General features: G+C 44.8%; 1 long non-coding RNA gene across 1 annotated transcript; it reads left to right on the forward strand.

Moving 5' to 3' along the window:
- Nucleotides 1–857: 857 nt before the first annotated feature.
- LOC146343530 (uncharacterized) lies at nt 858–9091 on the forward strand. The gene is made up of 3 exons (XR_014791932.1): nt 858–1231; nt 1343–1925; nt 8010–9091. It is a non-coding gene; the product is annotated as an uncharacterized LOC146343530 (long non-coding RNA).
- The last annotated feature ends 1713 nt before the right edge of the window (nt 9092–10804 follow it).

Here is a 10804-nt window from a genome sequence, read left to right on the forward strand (position 1 = left end):
CTGCTGCCCCTTTTCGGAAGCAGATAAAACGTAGGAGGACTTTAGCTCCTTCAGAGATGGTAGACGGGGGAGACACTGAGGTGGAAGAGACAGTTGAGGAGGAAGTAATTACTCCTCAGATTGTGGTACAAGTCCCTCCAAGGAAAGTCACTGAGACAGTGTCTAGACGTCTTACAGAAACAGACTTTGGCAAAAGTGCTTGGTCCCTTAGATGCTGACAATGTGTATAAATGGGCTGCTATGGTTTGGTCTCAGACACAACAGGATATGCAGGATGTTGTAGATATGATTCTGGTTTGTGCCCCAGGTGTAGGAAAAGTGATGCAAGCAGAATTAGAGGATGCCAGAGGGGACTGGGTAGATAAAGAACTCCCAGGTGTCAAGGAACATCTGTCTGAGTCCAGGGCTGAAGATGTTAAGGAGGAGAAGGCCTGCAGGCAAAAGGAACATGACCTGGCCTCCAGATGTCTTGGCTCTAGGTGACTTTTATGGCCGTGTGTCTGGATAACGAAGAAGTGCACTGCCAATTTAGAATGGCGGGGGTGGGGGGAGCAGCAACCCAGAAAGTAAAGTAAGGACAGGATGCACATAGATACTACCTGCTATGTGACTGATTTTTGCTGGATTGGCAAACTTGGCCTGCTGCAATTCCATAGGAGCCCATAGAAGTTGCAGAATGTGGTACTGGCAACAGAAATCAGAATCTTTCATTCTGGTTTAAAAATGCAAGTACCCAACCTTTGTGGCTGCAAGGATAAGCTTGATAGTCTGTGGACAATCTCAGAAGTCAGAGGAGTTGCTGAATAACCTTTCCAGGACTCAGTCAATACCCTGTCCTGTTCCTTCCACTCTGGTCTGTATTACGGGATGAAGGAACAAGAGGCAGGAAGCAAAGATGCCAATGTTCTCTGCAACGCTGCACACAGCCTTAGGAGAAGGGGAAGGAGAGAGACAGTGTCAGCCCAAGTGGACAAGCAACCCATGCAGGGTAGCAGTATACTTAGTGTGTGTGTGTGTGTGTGTGTGTGTGTGTGGTGGGGGCGGCGAGATGAGTGAGGCAATGTGTAACCCACTGATATAGTTTTCTTTAAGAATTCTGAGTGGGATTATTCCTGCACATGCTCAGTAAAGAAGTGAGTTAGGGCGTGGCCACCATTTTGGGCAGTTACCAAAATGCAGCTGGAAGAAGCTTGCTTTCTGCTCTCTGTAAGACCCTGAACCCTTGAGAAAGGTTAGTAGAGAGGTTTCCTTTTGAACTTTTTTTGTTTTGTTAAGAGTCATGATTCTTTTTGCATGCACTAAGCGTTCCTGGTTTATTTATGTTCTTTTATACTGTATAAAGGGCTGTTTACGAAGTTGTTCCTGTGCTGCTGCATCCTGGTCCATTTTTGAGAAGATTGCTGTGGAGCTGGAGTGAACTGAGTAGAGACTGTTTTCCTTCTTCGGCCAGCAGAAAAATCAAGCTTTAGAGAAAAGTTTTATTTATACTTTTGTTGTGGACTCAAGCTGAAAGACAGAAGATTGGGAGGGCTGTGTTCTATTGTTTATGGTGATAACTGCATTGTTGTTATGCATGTAAGATTATTACATGTGCGTTAGTATTGTTTTTAATGAAGAAATTAAAACGTTATCTGTTAATTGTCCCTGTACAAGGCCTTTGCTGTGAGTCCCATTAGAGACTCTGAAGAAAAGTGTTACAAAATTGGCGTCTGAACAGCAGGGACTTGAAGGCTGTAAAGAGGCAAAACAATTTTTTTTTTAAGTCATTGATGCCTGTATGAAATCTGGTTTGGATCCTCTTAGAACTGTGTTTGTTAGTGGAGTTTCCCCCGTAGAAACTACAGGAGAAATAAGAAGAGCCATTAGGGCCTATGGTCAAATCACTGATCTGCAGAGGGTGAAGGAGGAACAAGATCTAATTCTGTGTGAGTATGAGGATGTTCCTTCTGTTATAAGTATAGGGGAAGGATGTGTTCTGCAAAAGCTGCAGCAGAAATGGGATGTCAAAGTGATTACATCAGTTTTGGAGCCTAGTGACCGAGTATTAGTGCATAATTGTAGTCTTAGAGGAAAATAAAAGCTTGATGATGGATGGGAACCAGTGGAGCATATAATATTGGAACAGTTAGAGGGAGATCTACCTATTTATAACCTCCAATCAGAAACTGGAGAGGGTCCTATAAGAACATTGCACAGGGATATGCTGAGGCCCTGCAGTTTTATTACTGTTCATAAATCTTCAGAAATTATACCCATGGACTCAAGTCCAGTTAGCAGCGGAACCAGACAGAGGGAAGCTGATGAAGTAGTGATTCAAGTACAGGATATGGAAGAATCACACACTGAACCTATGTTTCACTCACAACTAAACCTTTTAGCAGGGGAGTTTGAACCTAGGAGATATTTGCTTTCTCCAGAAAGCCAACTGCAGAATGAATCGGATGAATTATCAGAGCTCTCCAATGGAAGTGAAGAAACTGATGTTAGAGATAGCTGATGTTAGAGATACCTACAGAAGTGTCTTTAGAACCTTGTAAAACAGAAAGAATTAGAACCAAACCCACTAAAATTCAAAGATTATGTTCTAGACTTTTCTACTGTTCCACAAGATCAAGATCCTCAGTTAGTAGTGATGCAATGTCAGTATTGTTCCAAATTATTGAAGGGGAGTACATTTGTGTAACCAGTTGTGTCGTGTCCAGACCAAACTCCGCTCCGCCAAAATGTAGCCACCGCCACACTGCCGAGCTGCGGTTCGATCAGGTGGTAGAAGGATTAGCTGGCGCAATGCACCATTACCAGGGTACGCCCGATTGTGCAACAATCTTTGAGGAGGCTCCTTCCACGTATCCCTCTGTAACCAGTTAGGAGTTATAATTTTTAATAACTGTCAGGACGTCAGTGGTTTAGCAGGGGAGAATGTAACCCACTGGTATATTTTTCTTTAGGAATTCTGAGTGGGAATATTCCTGCACACACTCAGTAAAGGAATGAGTTAGGGAGTGGCCATTTTAGGCAACCAAAATGCAGGTGGAAGAGGCTTGCTTTCTCCTCTCTGTAAGACACTGAACCCTTGAGACAGGTTAGTAGAGAGGTTTCCTTTTGAAATTCTTTTTTTTTAAGAGTCATGATTTTTTTTAGAAACACTATGAGCTCCTTGTTTATGTTCTTTTATATTGTATAAATATAATAAAATATTATTATATTTATAATGATATAATTGATTAAGATTAAGAAGAGGTGAAAAGAAAATCCGATGCTGTAAAGAACAATATTGTTTAGGAACCTGGAATGGCAGATCAGTGAATCAAGGTAAGCTGGAGGTGGTCAAACATGAGATGGCAAGATTGAACATCGACATCTTGGGAATCAGCGAACTAAAATGGACAGGCATGGGCGAATTTAATTCAGGTGACCATCATATCTACTACTGTGGGCAAGAATCCCTGAGAAGAAATGGAGTAGCACTCATAGTCAACAAAAGGGTGGGAAAAGCAGTACTGGGGTACAATCTTAAAAACTATAGAATGATCTCAGTACGAATCCAAGGCAAACCATTCAACATCACAGTAATTCAGGTCTATGCCCCAACCACTGATGCCGAAGAAGCTGAGGTTGATCGGTTCTATGAAGACCTACAACACCTTCTAGAACTAACACCAAAAAAAAGATGTCCTCTTCATCATAGGGGATTGGAATGCTAAAGTAGGAAGTCAAGAAATCACTGGGATACAGGCAGGCATGGCCTTGGTGTACAAAATGAAGCAGGCCAAAAGCTAATAGAGTTTTGCCAAGAGAACACGCTGATCATAGCAAACACTCTTTTCCAACAGCACAAGAGACGACTCTACACATGGACATCACCAGATGGTCAATATCGAAATCAGATTGAGTATGTCCTTTGCAGCCAAAGATGGAGAAGCTCTATACAGTCAGTAAAAACAAGACCTGGAGCTGACTGTGGCTCAGATCATGAGCTTCTTGTTGCAAAATTTCGGCTTAAATTGAAGAACGTAGGGAAAACCACTAAACCATTCAGGTATGACCTAAATCATATCCCTTCTGAATATACAGTGGAGGTGAGGAATAGATATCAGGGATTAGACTTGATAGACAGAGTGCCTGAGGAACTATGGACGGAGGTCCGTAACATTGTTCAGGAGGCAGCAACGGAATCCATCGCAAAGAAAAAGAAGTGCAAGAAAGCCAAGTGGCTGTCTGATGAGGCTTTACAAGTAGCTGAGGAAAGAAGGGAAGCGAAAAGCAAGGGAGAAAGGGGAAGATATATCCAGCTGAATGCAGAGTTCCAGAGAATTGCAAGGAGAGACAAGAAGGCCTTCTTAAATGAACAATGCAAAGAAATCGAAAACAGAATGGGAAAGACTAGAGATCTCTTCAAGAAAATCGGAGATCTCAAGGGAACGTTTTGTGCAAAGACGGGCATGATAAAGGACAAAGAAGGCAGGGACCTCACAGAAGCAGATGAGATTAACAAGAGGTGGAAAGAATACACAGAAAAACTATACAGGAAAGATCTGAATGTCCCTGATAGCCATGATAGTGCGGTCACTGAACTTGAGCCGGACATCCTAGAGAGTGAAGTCAAGTGGGCCTTAGGAAGCATTAGTAACAACAAAGCTAGCGGAGATGACAGTCTTCCAGCTGAGCTATTTAAAATCCTAAAAGATGATGCTGTTAAAGTGCTGCATTCAATATGCCAACAAATTTGGAACACTCAACAATGGCCGCAAGACTGGAAAAGGTCAGTTTACATTCCAATTCCAAAGAAGGGCAACGCCAAAGAGTGTTCAAACTATCGCACAATTGCGCTCATTTCACATGCCAGCAAGGTGATGCTCAAAATCCTACAAGCTAGGCTTCAGCAGTATGCGAACCGAGAACTACCGGAAGTACAAGCTGGGTTTCGAAGAGGGAGAGGAACTAGAGATCAAATTGCCAACGTTCGCTGCATCATGGAGAAAGCAAGAGAATTCCAGAAAAACATCTATTTCTGCTTCATTGACTACGCTAAAGCCTTTGACTGTGTGGATCACAACAAACTGTGGCAAATTCTTAAAGTGATGGGAATACCAGACCACCTTACCTGTCTCCTGAGAAACCTGTACAAGGGTCAAGAAGCAACAGTAAGAACCAGACATGGAACAACCGATTGGTTCAAAATTGGGAAAGGAGTATGACAAGGCTGCATATTGTCGCCCTGCTTATTTAACTTATATGCAGAGTACATCATGAGAAACGCCGGGTTGGATGAATCACAGGTCGGAATTAAGATTGCTGGGAGAATTATCAACAACCTCCGATATGCAGACGATACCACCCTAATGGCAGAAAGCGAAGAGGATCTCAAGAGCCTCTTGTTGAGGGTGAAAGAGGAGAGTGCAAAAGCTGGTTTGAAACTCAACATTAACAAAACGAAGATCATGGCATCTGGCCCCATCACTTCCTGGCATATAGAAGGGGAAGAAATGGAAGCAGTGACAGATTTTACTTTCCTGGGCTCCAAGATCACCGCAGACGGTGACTGTAGCCATGAAATTAAAAGACGCTTGCTCCTTGGGAGGAAAGCTATGGCCAACCTAGACAGCATAGTAAGAAGCAGAGACATCACCTTGCCGACAAAGGTCCGTCTAATCAAAGCTATGGTTTTCCCAGTAGCAACGTATGGCTGTGAGAGCTGGACTATAAGGAAGGCTGAGCGCCGAAGAATTGATGCTTTTGAACTGTGGTGCTGGAGAAGACTGTTACGAGTCCCCTGGACTGCAAGGAGGTCCAATCAGTCCATCCTAAAGGAAATCAACCCTGACTGCTCATTGGAAGGACAGATACTGAAGCTGAAGCTCCAATATTTTGGCCACCTAATGCGAAGAGAAAACTCTCTGGAAAAGACCCTGATGCTGGGAAAGACTGAAGGCAAACGGAGAAGGGGACAGCAGAGGATGAGATGGCTAGATAGTATCACCGATGCAATGAATATGAACTTGAGCACACTCCGGGAGAGAGCGCAGGACAGGAAGGCCTGGCGTGCTATGGTCCATGGGGTCACGAAGAGTCGGACACGACTGAACGACTGAACAACAACAACAACAACAACAACAATATTGTATAAAGGACTGTTTACAAAGTTGTTCCTGTGTTGCTGGATCCTGATCCATTTTGAGAAGATGGCTGCAGAGCTGGAGTGAACTGAGTAGAGATTGTTTTCCTTCTTCCGCCAGCAGAAAAATCAAGTTTCAGAGAAAAGTTTTATTTATATTTTTGTTGTGGACTTAAGCTGAAAGACAGAACTTTGGGAGGGCAGTGGTCTGTTTTATTGTTTTTGGTGATAATTGTATTGTTATGCACATAAAATGATTACATGCGCATTATTGTTTTTTATTAAGAAATTAAAATGATATATGTTAATTGTCCCTCTACAAGGTCTTTGCTCTGAGTCCCTTTAGAGACCCTGAAGAAAAGTGTTACAAATGTATAATCTGAAGGTGTGCCAGCGATCTCTCGCCACGTCACCAAAGATGCAGGAGTTCCTTGCTCCTCCACATCTTAAGAACACTGGTGTGAAAACAACTAAGGAACAGCCCTCGTTCTATGCAGACTAGCAAAAACTGCAGCAGCATCGGAGACCGAAGCTGTTATTTCTATTGCTTTGTGTGGCTGACTGATAAATGTTCCAGCTTGTGGCCAAAATGAGGTTCCCATGACAACAGTGACTTAGAAATGTTTTACTTTGGACTGGTTGGGCCATTTAAAGACTCCTGGGAGCTTTGATCTCCTTTGAATGTCTCCCACATTGAATTATTCTAGGGGAAAGCAAGATTTCAACAGCTCACATGGGAGGTCACGTTTATTTCTGTGCAAGGGCCTCCATGGCAAGGAAATGTTCTGCCCTACAAAAAAAATGACCCGCATATCAAAATGTGGTATGCCAGGAAGAAGGCGAGGCAGGGGCCCTTTGTAGCATTTTGAAATAGGGCAGTGACTGTTCTTGGGATTTCAGTCCTTGGTGCAGGCTTTATGGTACCTGGGCTCATGGATTTCGTTGTAGCTGTCCATGGGTGCTTTCAGACAAGTAGGGCCAGCCCTACCATTCGGCAGCATGGGGCAAGGCATTTTTTAAGTAATACTTGTGTGTCCAAAGTAACACCTAGTCCTAGCTTTTGGACACCCAGTGGACACAAATGGACACATAAAATTTAATCAGTGAACCAAAACACAAATTCAGATTGGAAGCCACTGAAACACTGACTAGATGTATGAAATGTTAGTGAAACTGAATAGAAACAGTAGAATGTAGGGGCACATTACACAATAATTCTTAGGATTCTTACAAACCACCAGACTGTCTGAAAAACTTAGCAAAATCTCCCTGTACACCGTGATGTCTGGTTCTTTGTACCTTCGTTCTTTTTTCGTAGGAATTCTGCTACAGCCGGGCATGGATCATAAGCAGCAGTTCCTATGCCATCCAGTGAAACAGTCTTGCACTCATAGATTCTTCTACCAAGGACATACTGTGAGGAGACTTCATTTGATTGTAATGGGAAACTGCTCTCTCTATTGTCGCAGAGTGGGGAGAAAGTACCAAATCAAAGCAAGCAATTTTGTACTACACCTGAAGTGCAAACAACAAGCTTCTGCAGTTTATTAGAGTATTTTGTGCCACAGCCTGGAGTGTCTGTTTCTGGTATTTCCTGATCTGCTGGCCTGTTACCGCAGATGCTTGAGAAACATTCTGGCACTGCCTCCTTACCAAAAATGGGCTCAACCCGGGGATGGCCTGCATCAATCATTTCTTTAGGGGTCAACACTGTCAAAAGGGAAGACATCTTTGTGACAGCATTGTCTTCTGCTTGTAGTCTAATGTTGAGAACGTTTATGAATGACGATACAGCCTCTAACGGCGGACCATGAATGTCTTCCAGTTGTAACATATGGACGTGGTACATTGTGTTCACTACTATACTGCTGCTCTTCCTCTGCTTCGTTTACAGATGCATCAGTCTCATTATTGCTTTTTGAGGAAAATAATTTCCTCACCACCTGGGGTTTCTATTCACCACCACCACTGCTACTGATGTCAGGTTTTCGAAGGGTGTGCCCTCTTGCAGTCAGTGTATTGGTGAGTAGCACGCTGGTCCTCTGCAATGCTTTTTGCAGTTCTTGGAATATGTCCTGCCCTGACTGGAGGAGACTTCCTCAGAGGTGGAGCTGGAGGTCCCAGAAGCCCAGGATACCCCAGCCCAGGGACTGCCGCCAGCCCCACAGGAACCTGAGCCCTTGAGGGAAGTGGCTGCCAGACCATCCAGGCCAGGAGAGAGGGACTCTACCTCTGAGGCAGAGGCTGAGCCACCCCCTGATCCCCGGGAGCGTCGTCGCCTCAAGAGGCAGGCTAGCAGGGCTCCTGTGCGAAGGAGTGCTCGCCTCCAGAAGAGGTCTCCTCAGGAGTAAGGGACTCCTTGGGAGTAGGCTCTGTATGGAGCCCTGATCGCTACAGCTGACTCTGGGTGGGGTCTGGCAGGCTTGGAGCTTAAAAGCCGTCACTGGGACCCCAGACAGGGTTGGAACAACTTGGTCCTTCCAGCCTCTGCCGTGTGCCTGGCCTCCTGTATCATGCCCAGTGTCTGATGCTCCGGTTCCTGACCTCTCGGACTGCTCCACGACCTGCGTCTGGACTGCGTAACGCACCTGACTGCTTCTCTGTGTTTGACCTCTCGCCTGTTGTCTTGACTACTCCCGCTGCTGCCTGCTCCTTGCTGCCTGCCTGACTGCTGGTGCCCTGACCCCTGCCTGGATTGTTGACCACTCCCGTCTTAGCTTGAAACGCCTTGGACTGAAACCTGTGCTTGACCATTTGCTTGCCAACTCGACTACTCCATTGCCTCGCTCCCTGTAGTCGCTTGCAAACAGCCAAGACTTGCTCTAGAGCAGGTCTAATCCCAGAACAACGTCTGGCATGAGAGGATCTAGTATTCTGAGTTTTTCTTGTGTGCTATGCAGTTTTGTTTTTTAATACCTTCTTTAAGTTACTGCAAAACAAATAAAAAAATCCCCAAATAGATATTTTTGTAATACCAGAGCAGCTGTGTTTTTAACCAATTTTTCTACATTCTGAAATTAGAGTTTTAGAGATGATTATGATTTTGCTTTTTAATTCATGCATTTACTGGTGGGTGGGCAGGCTAGTAAGAATTTTGCTAGGCTAGTAACTTGTGTAAATGCATTTGCAAGGCTGTATTCACTCCCTGGGCTTTTTTTTTTTTTTTTAATTTGAACCACTTTCGCCTCAGTCCAAGTGTCCAGGCTTGCACATGGTAGAGGCTTCCACGTGCAAGCCATTTGAATGAAGAAATGGACACCCAGTAACCGTTCCTTTAAGAATGCCCTGGAGTGAGGCAATCACCTCATTGGGCAGATGCTGAGAGGTGGCAGAGGTGTTGAAGGAGAGAGCTGTGGGCCGTGCAGCCTGCTGCCTTGAGGTGTGGCGGACGATGCTGTCTCATTGTCAAGAGCTGAAGAAAGACTCAACTGCCATCTTGTGTTTTGTCTCAGGCAGCAGAATGTCATGGTGTCAGGAATGATTCTGAGGGTGTGGAGATAGTTAGCAGCTCACACTCAGAATGGGAACAGCCAGAACTGGGGGAGGTTTCCTCCCTAGTGAGCTCAGATATGGATAGACATTCTTCTCAGGAACTTGGCTCACAGATGGCTTGACCTGAAGCCCCCCCTCCCCCATGAGAACTCAGTCTCGGAGGAGGAGGAAAGTGTGGGGTGTGACTTGAAAAATGCTAGAGTCCGGAGCAGAGAGAAGTGGGAAAAGTTAGAGGTGGAGCTCAGACATTCCACCCGGTTGGCTATGCGTGACAGCCTATGTAGGGGGGCACAACTGTAAGGGAGGGGCAAGTTATTCTGGCCTGCAAGTTCTTCTTCAAACTGCCAGCAAGGTCTCCGATTCCCACTTGGCTCCTCTATTGATTTTCGTAATTGTGTGGAGTAGCTGTTTTTCTTTGTAGTCTGAGAGTCTCCGAGGATTTGCATTTGTAAGGAACCTGGTAGCTAACTAATAAAAATAGTGAGCCTGAAGCCTGGTGCCTTGGAGTGTATGACTGCGAACGGAGAGGACCAAGGAACTAGACACTTGGGCTGCGCCAGCAGACAAAGCTTTTATAGTGCCATCACCCTGCTGCATTCACAGAATTTGGGGGCAGTGGGCGGCAGATGCCATCATCTTCCACTCACAACCCTCCCGTGTTTTTCCTCTGCTACTTTCATCTTTTTCCTTACTGCAGAAAATCCATTAAGGAAAAGAAGGTGGAATCGCTGCGCAATGCCTTCTGATAAGTCGTGCTAGGAACCCTCCGTCTGGAAGCACCCTGTTCCTGTCAACCGAGCTTATCTCGGTGGAGAGCTGTGGGTAAAAATTGTTCTGGTGATAAACTGGGAAGTCCCAAGTTCCCAGGCTCTAAGGCCTTTGATAGGAAATGGATTTTAATGGTGAAAACTTTAATTCCTGCAGGCCTTAACAAAGAGCTGGATTTTCTTCCCTTACAAGTACACCGTTTTCTAGACACACTCTAGGAGGGCGGTGCATGTCCAGAAATGAAATACCTTGAGTTTAATCAGCACATTTTGGGTACATCTGTGATGAGTTAAAAGAATGTATATAAACTGCTATTTGCTAATCGTGTCGCCAGTCGCAGACTTCAATCTTGGGGACATATATTTTTCAATGATCTCTGCGGCTACATTTAAAAAATGTAAGTTAGTATCCATAGGCACAGGACAGACA

The sequence above is a fragment of the Heloderma suspectum genome, chromosome 5 (assembly GCF_057233095.1).
Source record: "Heloderma suspectum isolate Gila_16-S chromosome 5, 16-S_ref, whole genome shotgun sequence".
Taxonomy (NCBI): Eukaryota; Metazoa; Chordata; class Lepidosauria; order Squamata; family Helodermatidae; genus Heloderma; species Heloderma suspectum.